This window comes from Sminthopsis crassicaudata, chromosome 1 (assembly GCF_048593235.1).
Source record: "Sminthopsis crassicaudata isolate SCR6 chromosome 1, ASM4859323v1, whole genome shotgun sequence".
NCBI classification, from domain to species: domain Eukaryota; kingdom Metazoa; phylum Chordata; class Mammalia; order Dasyuromorphia; family Dasyuridae; genus Sminthopsis; species Sminthopsis crassicaudata.
This window is the reverse complement of record NC_133617.1, coordinates 427,047,509-427,060,875: the sequence shown is the minus strand read 5'-3', so window position 1 is coordinate 427,060,875 and position 13,367 is coordinate 427,047,509.

The window sequence follows — 13,367 nt, the reverse complement described above, 5'->3', positions numbered from 1 at the left end:
ATATCTGGATGACAGATAAGGGGGAATAAGAAGTCAAAAAAAGATCTATAGTGTTATCCATAGAAAAAGACAAATACTAAGGAGACAGAGATAAAGAATGTTAGAGATGGCTTATAATTCTGTGTATAATGTTGGTATGATATTTTTCCATGGCTAGGCTTTTGATCTGTAAAGCTACTATCATAGCATTAACCAATCTCAAATTAAATCTTGGAGAGGAGAAATGATTTTTCCCCAAGTCAGACAGGAATCAGGCAACTTTTGTTTCTCTTCCTCCAGGTTGTTCTTTACTTGTATGTATTTGAATTCCTAATCCTTTCTTCTGTCTTTCATTTCTTTGATGAGTAATGCACTGTGGATTGAAGGTTTTCTATTCTGCTATTTCTACAATGCAGTCCCTATACACTTTCCCCACACAATTCCTATGTCTATTTTAAACCATTAGAGATGATAATGCTGTGGATCCATGTTTTCTCAAGAATTCATGGGATTGTTTATCTCATCAGCTATTATACTTATCCAGAATACATATTCTGGATGATGTCTGGAATCATTTTGTTGATCTGGAGGCCTATTTCCTCCTGTTATTAATACTTTCTCCATTGGTTTCTCTACCTATGCTAAAGGGCTTTAATTGAGTTTTCTTTTTCCTGAGATATTTGGTGATTCTGGTCTTCTCCCCCTCCATTTATCTTCTTGTGCTCATTTTCTGATTACTCCTAGGGTGTCTGTTACAAGGGCTGAGCTATCTCAGCCTCCTCTCATGCTGGGCAACACACATCTCATTGTTTTTACTCTTCTCTACACTCTTCTAAAACTGGCTCTGTGCCATGGTAGTCCCTTTCCCTTGGGTTTAATGGAGTACCAGATCCACTGGTGTCATGCCCTAGCTCCCTCTAGCGATCTGATTGAGTACCATAGCAACCAGAAACAAGCTCTACTTTTTACTGTCCTGGAACAGGGAAGGTGGGGTTGGAGAAAAGAGGGAAGAAATGAGTTTTGTGGCTAACCTGTGGTTCAGCCTATGTAGCCCTTCCAGAGAATAATTTACTAATGATAGAGATGATGTTGAGTGGATTTAGGATTAGATTTTAGGGGTTAAGGAATAGTCTTCTCAATTGTCAATTTATCAGCTTTTCTTGTTGTTAGGTTACTTGGCATCTTAGACTGTGAACACAATTTACACTGCTTGTGTGTGTGTGTGTGTGTGTGTGTGTGTGTGTGTTTGCATGTGTATATATGTGTATAATTACTATTTTGAAGAGGTTTGAAGAGTTGTGAAGGCCAGAAACAGTATCTAATATTCCATTTTGTAGGCCATGTGACCCAGAGATGTCTGCATTTTAACTTGACTGATGTACTGATTAATTTAGATAAACTTCTATTTCTTTTTCTTTCTTTTATATTTTGTTGTAATAAATAGGTGTTTGAGTTGAAAAGAATTCATACCAATTTAGCAAATGATACTAATTTAAAATAAAATTAAATTATATAAAATGAAAAAAGTCTTTTTTTTTCCCAAAAAACTAAATTGAATGGTATCATTTCCAAAAGTCATAATATACTTCACCAAAAGGAACTCTCCCATAATTCCTACACAGTTATAGAAAAAAATCAGTAATAAGAGGAGAAACCAAGGTATATTTCCTAAAATACTTGATTCTGATCCCCATAGTCCTTCTCTAATAATTATAATAGGAACAGCTTACATTATTGTTTTTTTACAAAATTTACAAAGTGAATCAAAATGCATTGTTTCACTATTAACGCTGAACTAATATGATAAGAAGATGGAAAAAGCAATGACTTAGGACTCAGAAGACTTTTGTTGGAACCCTTATTTCCCTACTCACTACCTACCTGGAAGATCTTGGGCAAATCACTTAATCTCATAGAAAGTTTGATAGGAAAAAAAAAGTAGAGTTGGATTAAATGATCTCTAAAACCTCTTTTTATTCTTTATATGAGAGAGGAAGTAGTACAAACAGGTTCTGAACTCATAGCTTCCAACTCTAAATCCAGTGCTCTATCAGAATCTGTCAATGAATAAAGCATGGTCACAAAAGTGATGGGTGGATCTGTTATTGGCATATATTGCCAGTGATAGAGAACCCAAAATAGAACAAGAAAATGTGCGTAACAACATTCTAGTAGAAACAAATCAAACTGAAAATAAAATGAGTTTCTATTTAGTAGAGAAATGGCTTTAATATTGTGATATATGACTACTATTGCTGTTAATATAAGAAATTAGGGCTATAAGGAATTCAGAGAAACATAGAAAAGTTTGCACAAAGTGATGCAAAGTGAAAAAAAAATCAGAACCAAGAAAAAAGTTTATATTTACTACAACAACCTAGAGGACAAAAGTGATGATGATTGATGATGATGATGATGTGTTGATTGACAAAGTGCTGCATTTGGTGGTTTTGATTAGAATATTAAAAGATGATTGAAAATCTAACCGGGACTGGTGAATTTTTAAAAACACATCTTGGCAACTGTATTTCAACATAATTGCTTGCATTCAGAATTTTATTTTATCCATTTAAAAAATATTCTATGAAGGGGGCCATAAGCTTCACTAGTCTGTAAGATTATGACACAAGCAGAGAAGAAAATAAGCATTTATATATCACCTAGTATGTATCAGACACTGTAGTAAATATTTTTTATAATCTCACAACTATTCTGTAAGGTGAGTGCTCCTTCTATGCCTATTTTAAGTTCAGGAAACTTAGGCAAAAAGAATGACCTGCCTAAGGTCACAAGGTAGTTGTATTTGATTGTAGATTTGAACTCACATCTTCCTGAAACAAGGTCCATCACTATATCCCCTGTGCCAACAGCTGCTTCCATAAGATCATTTTCATGTAATGATTTTGTTATATATTTGAAAGGAATAGCAAATTGTGCATAGTAGATATGGAGTTTCATGTGTAATTATCTTTTTTACTATACTATGTTATAGAAATGCTTGTTTTTTCCATAAATATAAAAACATTTATTTTCAGTCTAAAAGATTAATTTCACAATGTTCCAACATTTATTGCATATAATTTTAATTGAATTAAAAAGGTGCATAACAAAAACAAAAGTAATGGATCAAGAATCCCTGGGTTAGATGTTTTCATTTATTACAAGGGAAAGTTTGATGCAGTTGGATATTGAGTTAAAGAAAAATGAATGTTATTTTTATACCACTGTAGCAGTATCTATGGACATAAAAAAAGATGATCTCAGAACCCACCCACCCTCACTCCAAATTGTTCAAGAGCAAAGGTTTTCCTCCCTAGACAACTTCCTTAGAGACAATGGTCACCTTGGTGGAAAAAGCCTCAAGTTTTAGAAGAAACTTTGTATTTTAAACAACATTAGTAATGAAGGCACTAGAGTAGAGATGCCAGAAGCCAGAAGAGAAAAGCAATTGAGGCCAAATAGAAATGGTGACTAGGTGGGATGGCCTTGATATCAAACTCTCACTCCAAGAAAAGCTACTCCCTGGCTTGCTATAAGAGCTGATGGAGAAGGAAAAACGAATTCAGTCTGATGAGGTTAATGTACAACTGCAGGCAGTTCTGAAGACAGAAGCTTCTGGGAAGTAGCTGATTTAAGAGCCCGGATTTCTTTAATCCACTTTTCATCAATGTGCATTTGTTCTGGATGGCTAAGAGGATGTTCAAACCCCCAAACCATAATTTAAACAAATAAAAACCTCTCCAAAGGACTAGTGCTTTCACAAAAGTTTGGAACTTCAAAATAGCTCTTTTCTTCTCCTCCTCCTTTTCCCCCTCAGAAAGACTATACAAGAACCCCAGTTGGCAATGCTTTATTTTAAGCTTAATCCATCAGTAATTCTGGGAATTAATAATGTATTGATATCATGTGCTAGTAGTAACATAAAATTATCTATAAATGTTTAATAAATATACTGTAATGCTTTGGGAACACATGTTATAAATGATAAATAAATAACAAGGCATTCCTTATGAAATATTTATCTACATCATGGTTATTGTTATGTTATAACTGTTTGAGAAGCCATTACTAACAAAGTGAATGGAGTTATCAGAGTTATAGATATGTTTAGTAGGCCATTTATAATAAAATGTGCAACATTTAAAAGAAAGACATGGAAACCAGTTGTTGACAAATTATAACTGTCTAACACACTATTCACACTAAGCTGTACTCAGATCTAAATGATGTGCAACTACTTAATAAACTCTCCTATTGAAATGTATGGGCTGGTTGGTGCCAACACATTGTAAATTATTGGTAAGTTACTTATGTATTAATCAGCACTATCAGTAACTTGGCCTGAGCACAAACTCTCCAAATCTGTTCAAGGAAAATCTTTGAAAATGTTTGTGTTGGTTTTAGTGAGCTATTTGGCTCTGGTAGCCTAATGGTCATTTTCAGAGGGACCTTTGCACATAGATAATATAGGAGATCTCCTGTCCATTATAATATGAAGGCTGCCACACAAACAACCCCAAATCCCCATCACTGTCTGAAATCCCACCATTAGAAACATTTCTTTGGGTTAAAAGCCTATATAAATACATTAGGCTCCTAGAAAAGTCTATATTACTTGAAAAGGGTAACACATGAATAATTGGACAATCTAACTTTTTTGTGAATGTTAATTGATGAGGTTAAATAGCAACTATCTGGTAAAAACAAAGGGAAATATTTTCTCTATAGAATAATACCATGAATTACATTAAACAAGGATTATTCCAAACCTTCAAGGGAAGAAAGACTTTAGTATAATGGAATATTCTGCCAAAGGTCACTCAAGCAAAGGAAAAAATGTGTCTACATATCACCTAGAAATGCAAAGCTCTACTGTTGATTCTGTATCCATTGATTTTTTTCTTTCATATCTTTTTGGATAAAGTATTGGAAATTGGATGAACTAGGTGGTGAATTTGTGAGCTTCAAAATGAGCTCCCAGAGCTGTGGGAATCAGAGTCCATGCCAAAGTTTATATTCAGCAATCTAGTTCAGCAATAGATTGATCCCATCATCAAGATTCTGGGTTCTACAAGAAAGGGAGAAACTGTCTTTCAGCTAATTTGCATTTGGAAATAAATTTGCAATATGATTTAAATTTGATTCTACCTACTCTCCCTAAGGTACAAATGTGGTAAAGGGGAAATTATGCCCTTAGTTGTAGGCAGAAGTGCTGGTGCTTCTTTTCTTTTACTATATCTTCTTGTTAAATATATCTTTGTGAAAACTAATAGACATTAGCTGGTCTAAAGATACTTGAGTCCTAATCATTAGCAATTGCTGTTTTTATTTAATATTTTATTTTTCCTAATCATATGTAAACCAAAATTTTTTTAACATTTTACAAACTTTGAGTTTCATATTCTCTCTCTCTTTGAGTCTCATATTCTCTTAATGAGAGTAACTCTCAGTAAGAAAACACATGTGAAGTTATACAAAACATTATGATATGTCATGTTGCAAAAGAAAACATAACTGTTCCTTCCTTGCCCCCCCAAATTTTAAAAAAAACCTTAAGAAAAATAAAGGAAAAATGTTTCAATCTGTATTCAGAAACAATCAATTCTTTTTTGGGGGTCTGGAAAGCATTTTTCATTTTAAGTCCTTCAAGGTAAACTTGAATCATTGCATTGCTAAGAATATCAAAGTCATTCACAGTTGATCATCCCACAACATTGCTGTTACTTTGCACACAGTACATTTCATTTTGCATAAGCTCAGGGAGGACTTCTGAGGTTTTTCTAAGAGCATCCTGCTCATCATTTCTTATAGAACAATAGTATTCCATCACAATAATAATCTATCACATACCACAATTTATTCAATTATTCCCAATTGATGGGCATTCCCTCAATTTCCAAATCTATGGCCTGAGAAAAGAGTCTCTATAAATATTTTTGTACATGTAAGTTCTTTTCCTTTCCTTTTAAAAGTTATTTTGGGATACATGTTTAGTAGTGGTATTTTTAGATAAAGAAGTACATGACTTAAGCATAGTTCCAAATTTCTCTATAGAATAGTTGAATCATTTCACAATTTCACCAATAATGCATTAATGTCTCATTTTTCTCACATTTCTTGTAACATTTGCCATTTTCCTTCCCTGACCCATTTGTCAATCTAATAGGTATGAGGTCAGATGTCAGAAATGTTTTAATTTGCATTTTTCCAATCAATAATGAATTAGAGTATTTCTTTTATATGCTTATAAATAGTGTAATCAGTTCATCTAAAAATTTCATATCTTTTGATAAATTTTCTATACATTTGAAAAATGAGGCCTTTATCAGATAAACATGCTTCAAAATTCTTTTCACAATTATAATTGCTAGTTGTATTCCCTCCCCCATTTATTATGCTTGCTCTCTCCTTTTATCTTATCCCTCCTCAAAAGAGTTTTGCTTCTGACCACTCCCTTCCCAATATGTCTTTTTTTCTATCACCCTCCCTTCTTCTCATATTTTCTTACCCTTCTACTTTCCTACAGAGTAAGATGTATTTCTATACTCATATGAGCTATTTCCTCTTGAGCCAATTCTGATTGAAGTATAAAGTTCACTCATTCACACTCTTTCTTTTCACTGTAAAAGTTTTTTCTTGTATGTTTTATGACAGATAATTTACACCATTTCACCTCTCCCTTTTTCTTTCTTCTAGTAGACACCCACTTTCACTCACTAATTTTATTTTTTAAGATATTATTCCTTCATATTCAACTCCTACCTGCACCCTTTGTCTATATATATGCCTTCTAATTCTCCTAATAATGAGAAAATTCTGATATGTTACATTCTCCCATATAGAAATATAAATGGATTAATCTTATCAAGTTGCTTATGATTTCCCTTTCCTGATTGTCCTTTTATGCTTCTCCTGAGACCTGCATTTGAAAATCAAATTTTCTATTCATCTCTGGTCTTTTTATCAAAAATGCTTTATTTTATTAAAAATCTAACTCTTCACCTGAAGGATTACGCTGAGTTTTGCTGCGTAGATGATTCTGGCTTGTAATTCTAACTCCATTGTTCTCCAGAATGTCATTTTCCAAGTCCTTTGATCCTTCAATGTAGAAGCTGCTAAATCTTGTGTTATCCTGACTGTGGCTCTATTTACTTGAATTGTTTCTTCCTGGATGCTTTTATGTTTATTAAGTAAAGAAATGATGTGGTAAGACCTGTATTTTAACATCTTTGACATCTAAGAAGAGAATGAATGAATTGGAGTGGGTAAGACTTAAGACAGGCCATTACAATAGCCCAGGTATGAAGTGATGAGGACCTGAACCATGGAGGAGATAGTGTCATAGTGGGGGAGAAAGGATGCATATATGAGAAACGTAATGAAGGTTGAATCCACAAAACTTGTAAACAGATTGAATGTGAGAGGTGAGGATGGGGAGTCAAGGATAGCAATTATAAATAAAGAAAAAGGCAAAAATGGCTCTATTTGTAAATGATATGAAGGTTTACTTATTTAATTATAGATTAAATTAAAATACAAATTGAAATAATTAATACCTTTAGTAAAGTAATGGGTTGTTAAATAAACCCACAAAATTATACGCCTTTACTAACCATGCTTAGAAGGAAAAAAATTAAAAGAAAATCCCCTACAAAATAACAACAAAATGTATAAAATTTCTGGAAATTATCCTTCTACGATCCTTATCACTCACCTGAATACAACTATAAAACACTTTTTAACATAGGGAGATAATTAGAAATACATAGTTGTTCATGGCTGGGTCAAATAAATATATGGAATTTAAAGATACTATTTAAATTTATTTACAGATTTAGTACAATGGTAACCAATTTATTTATTTTCTTTAAAGAATGAGACAAAATAATTATCAAAATTCATTTTGAAGATCTATGGTCAAGAATTCCCAGGAAAATAGTAAAATTGGAAAGGAAAAGAATCAATAATTATCATCTCAAAATGTGAAACATTAGCTTTTAAAAATCTCTGGCACAGGTGATTTATGAAAGACTGGATAAACAAGACCCAGAAGCAATCAAATATCAGAAACTAGGTTTTATCAAAACAGAACATAAGCTTAATAAATAATCATTTATTAAGTAAAAATTATTGAGATAACTAAAAAGAAGTTTGGTATAAGATTTTTTTTAAATTTATTTATTTATTGAGGTTAAATTACTTTCCCAGGTCACACAGCTACTAAGTAATAAGTATCTGAGGCTGAATTTGAATTCATGTCCTCTTGACTTCAGGGCTGGTGCCATCTAACTTCCCTGTCATAAGATATTTTTAAGTAGCATATCTTATACCATATGAGTGGCATGGCACTGAGTGCCATATGTAAATATAATCTAAATAAATACAAATGATCAAAACATTGTAAAAATAATAGAGGAGAATGCAAAGAAGTACCTTATGCAACTATGATCAAAAAATTCTGTCAAACAAGGAATATGCTAATTACAACAAATTACAATAAATGAAATAAAAATAATATTAACTATAATTTAAAAGTTTTTATGCAAACAAGTTATTGCAGCTAAAATGAAAAGAAAATCTAAAACTTAAAGGGAATGGATTAGATAATAACCTTCATGGAAATTATTTTTAACAAAGGCCTTATTCCTGAGATATAAATGGGATTGATTTTACATATATATATATATATATATGTATATATACATATATACATATATATATATATATAATATTTTTATGTATATATATATAGTACACATGCATATACACACCTATAAATGTACATGATAAGTGATCAAGAGATAAACAAGTAATTTTCAAAAAGAAAAAAAAATGCAATCAAAAGCCAAATGAAATATGCTCCAAATCACTAATGACATTAGACATACAAATTTTAAAATTCATATATATCTCAAACTGACCAAAAACTAAATGGAAAAACACATAAATAATAATTGTTAGAGAGGGTGTGAAAATACTCAATTGTTCTGTTGGTAGAGCTCTGAACTGGTCCAATAATTCTGAAAAGCAATTTAGAACTATACTTGAAAAGCCACTAAAGACTACATTTCCTATAACCCAGCAATAGAATTATTAGAAGTATTCCCTACGAGGTCAAAGGCATAAGGAAAGGCTTATGTGGGAAAATATTAATGGCAGTACTTCTAGCAGCAAAGAATTGAAATGATAGAGGGTATTCATTGGTTGAGTAATAACTGAATAAATAATACTTGAATGCAGTGGAATACAATTTAACCATAAGAATGAGAAAATATTAAGGATTCAGAGAAAGTTAGGAAGGCATGTATAAACCACAAGTGTAGTAAACAGAAACAATACAATAATTGCAATAATGTAAAGGGAAAATATAAATCTGATTAAAGCAATGTCTGATCTTAATGTCAGAGGAGTAGCCTTGAAAGTCCTCCCTCCTCTCAGAAAAAAGATGGGCTATGGGTGAGGACTGAGGCATATGCTATAAGATATGACTAATATATTAAAATGTTTAGTTTAGTTTTTTTTCTTTTTGTTTTTTTGCATAGAAGGGTCTATTTGCAGTGGAGAGGATATTGAGAGGAAATAGCAAAATGTTTAAGACATCAATAAGATGTATATTTTAAAAGAGAAAAATGTAGAAAACAAAAAGAAATTTGCAGAACTGAAGTGAAATTTAAAAAAAATATATAGGAAACAATAAATAAACAATCTATAAATCTCTAAAAAGTTTAGAAGGATAATTGCAGTTCTATTTACTGGCTGCAGGACTTTTTCTACCTTCATTTGAATGCTTTTGCATGTCATTGTTTCTCTAACAATTCCAATCCAACTACCTGCCTCTGACAAAAGTACTGGGACTAACCCAAGAAAATCTGACTAGTAGCATGCAAATTAGGAGATATGCTAAGCCGGTTGGAGGAGTACTAAATCTACCTTAGAGTTCAAACTCACAGGACCTGGAACAATGTGGGCAATGGCACATCACATCCATGATAGTATTAGCTTCCAAGGGGATGGTGAATGGTAATTCTTTGAACTCAAGCTTATTATATAGCTTAAGTTACTATGGTTAATGCTGTTAACTTCTTTATTTTCATGACCTTAATCCAAATATCTAAACTCACAATTTAGCAAGGCATGGCTCATGTGTCTGAATTGGATGGTTGCTTCTACATTACCTTACTAAGGAAGATCCTTAGCTGTGACTTGGGTATCCCAGAAGAGACTCAATAAATAATCTCTACCTCTTTTAGTCTGGTTTTCATTCTCTAGGGCCACTTTAACTATGCCTTGAGAATTGCAAGTAGTTAAGCATCTTTTGGCTTATGTGCCTTTTGGGAACAATCACTGGCAAATAGAAGTTCCTGAAGGACTATCTCAAGGACATGTGACAAAGTTACATTGTAAGAAGGTGGACATTTCCTAGAGGTCAGGCATTAATATGGCTGGTTCCATAAAACTTTAGGCTTTCTATTATACCCAGAAATAAAAATACTACCATCATATGACATTTGTGTGAAAAAAATAGATTTGGGATAGCTTGCTTTATTTGTTCTTTCATGAATTCATTCAGTTAGAAAAATAAAATGAGGTAAAATCTAAGATGCATATTGGATTATTGCCCCCATTCTTATTCAAGCTGGCAAAAATCATTTGGAATGACTAGAAAGTCTGAGCTCCTTTTCTATTGTTAATTAAAAAAATAAAATCTTACATTCCCCATGTCTCCTGTTTTATATTATAAAGTGATGAAGAATTAGAAAATTGTTAGATAGCAGGTGACAAATTGCAATCTGATGGGCCAACATGAACCTATAAAAATGTTATCAAGATGATATTAAAGAGTCTATTCCTTAGTTATCATTCAGGCAGGAAATTGGAGCTATTCTTGCTGGGATATCTCACACTTGGATATTTTTCATTTAGATAATGCTATTTAAAGCATAACTAGATTACTAATAATTTCTCTTTCATAAAAGGACTTTTCCATTTTTTTTATTTTTTTATTTTTTTATTTTTTGTCTTTTCATCATCATGCTTAAAACTACGCTTGGCCCACAACAGGTGCCTCATAAATGTTTATTACTGGTGAAGAGCTATTAAAGTTTTGTATACCTTAATATGAAGAGTTTAGAAGTTTAAAATTTTACTTCTCCCAGGGGCTTTGCATGCCAATCTGGCTAATGATATAAATCTATGAGGAATTCTGGGATGTGTGTGTGTGTGTGTGTGTGTGTGTGTGTGTGTGTGTGTGTGTGAAAGAGAGACACAGAGAGAAAGAGATAGAGAGAGAAAGAAAGAGTGAGAGAGAGGAGGAAGGGAGGGAGGGAGAGACAGAGAGACAGAGACAGACAGAGACAGAGGCAGAGACAGACAGACAGAGAGAGATAGAGAGGGAGAAAGGGAGAGAGAAGACAAAGAGAAATAAGTGAAAGTCCGAGAAATAAATACCTCTATTGTTCTATCTGTCTAATCATTTATTTGACACATAGCTGGCACATTCTGGAGTCAACACTATCATCCGTTTTTCTCTCTGAGAAAATTAAAAGATTCTTCTCAAATCACTAGTTATATCCCCCAAATTAAGGAAAGAGCCAAGCAGTAACATGTATCACATGTTCACAGGACCTAGCCAATTTTCTATGGATGTCAATGATCTGTCTATTTGTTTATTTCTGTCTGCATTATCTATCATCTATCTGTTTGCAGTAAAATAATAAATAGACTATCTGTATGGTTCCAAGAAGCTACTAGGATTACAAAGATATGCTACAGAAGATCAACAAACATAATAAAGCCTTTGTAATATTGAAAAGATATGGGCCTTCCCACTTGTGTGTCTATGTCTGCCTTTGTGTTTATCTCTGTCTGTCTGTCTCTCTTTGTCAGAGTCCTTAGCTGAAGAGAAGACTACAGTTTTTTTTCTGGAAATTCAGTCAGATGGAGATAAGTTAGGCTTGAAGGCTAGGCATTATATAGGCCTATCACCAGGAGAATGATTTCAATGAACTGTTGAGGAGCTGAGTTTGGCTTCTAAAATCTTCTCTAGATTTAAATATATGTTTATAGAAACAGTGAAATAAAAATCATATGATAAGATGCCATAGATAGACTTTAATTTATCTTGGTAGATAGAAGACCCAAACAAATGAAAACATAAATCCATTAATATACTACTTGTCATAGAACTGAAAGGAGAAGCTAGACTTCCAACTTCCTAGTCAATATCTTTTCAATTATATTATACTGTCATTAAAGATTTGATATTGTTAAGATCTGAGTAAGGCTTCAATTGAAAAGTGGATTCCTTTTCTTCCATTAAATCCCTTCATAACCACTGTTGTCTGGAATTATGCCTTGAGACCAGTGTCTTCCCTAACTGGATCCACCCTTGAAAATCATTCATTACTGAGACTGTTTTCAGTAACTGCAATGTGTCCTGACATTTTCAAGATGTAGTTTTTTAGAAAGAAAGGGAGGAGAAAAGCATTAACATTGCGGGAGAGAGAAAGAAAATCAGCTCATATTTTAGTTTCCAAATTTCATTTGAATTGTTGACAGATAGGCAAAGCCTGAGGGCACTGTTTAGTGAGCATTGTTAGACAAGTAAAGATTAACCCTACAAGTACCAGGTACACTGCATTCTTCCTTTGAAGGTGATTTGGAGACATTATCTCTCATTCATTCTGTCTGTCTCTTCCTCTTGTCCCTGTCACCACACAGACACACAGACACACAGACACACACACAGACTTTATATCATAAGAATGGTTGCAAAAGGATTCTGGGAAGATAGTGGGGTGGGTCAAAAAATTTAAAACTCTTCAGATTCCCCCCACAAACAAGGCAAAATTGTTCCTCAGGGTGAAAATAGCGTGGTTAAAAACAAATGAGAGTTGGGGTAGAACTGTGGTCCTCCTAGGACAATTTCTAAAGAAAGATAGTGGGAGGGAGCTTTGGTTCCTTTGGAGTGTAAAAACCTCCAGGTTAGTTCCTCTGAAACAGCAAGAGAGCCCTGGGACTAGCTGGGTTGAGAGGTAGCTTCAGTACGAGCCACAATAATTTTCACTCCTCAGACAGTATGAGGAGTCTGGCATCTAAATCTGGGAAGACTGAAAGGAACCTCTGCAAATAAGGAACTCCAATTTCAGTGTCTTTTAAAAGAAGCAACACAACAATGTGATTGTCACTTGCTAGAAAATGCCATCCCACAATCATCAGTTCTGTGTTCCCAGCATAACAAATACTGATGAGGTCAGATAAAAATTTATGAAAACCTAGAGACCTTTATCATCAAAGTTCCAAAAGAGGACAAGATATTAATTCTGGATGCCTTTAATGCTAGAGTAGGCTCAGGCTACCAGCATGGCAGGGAGCCTTTGAAAGGAATG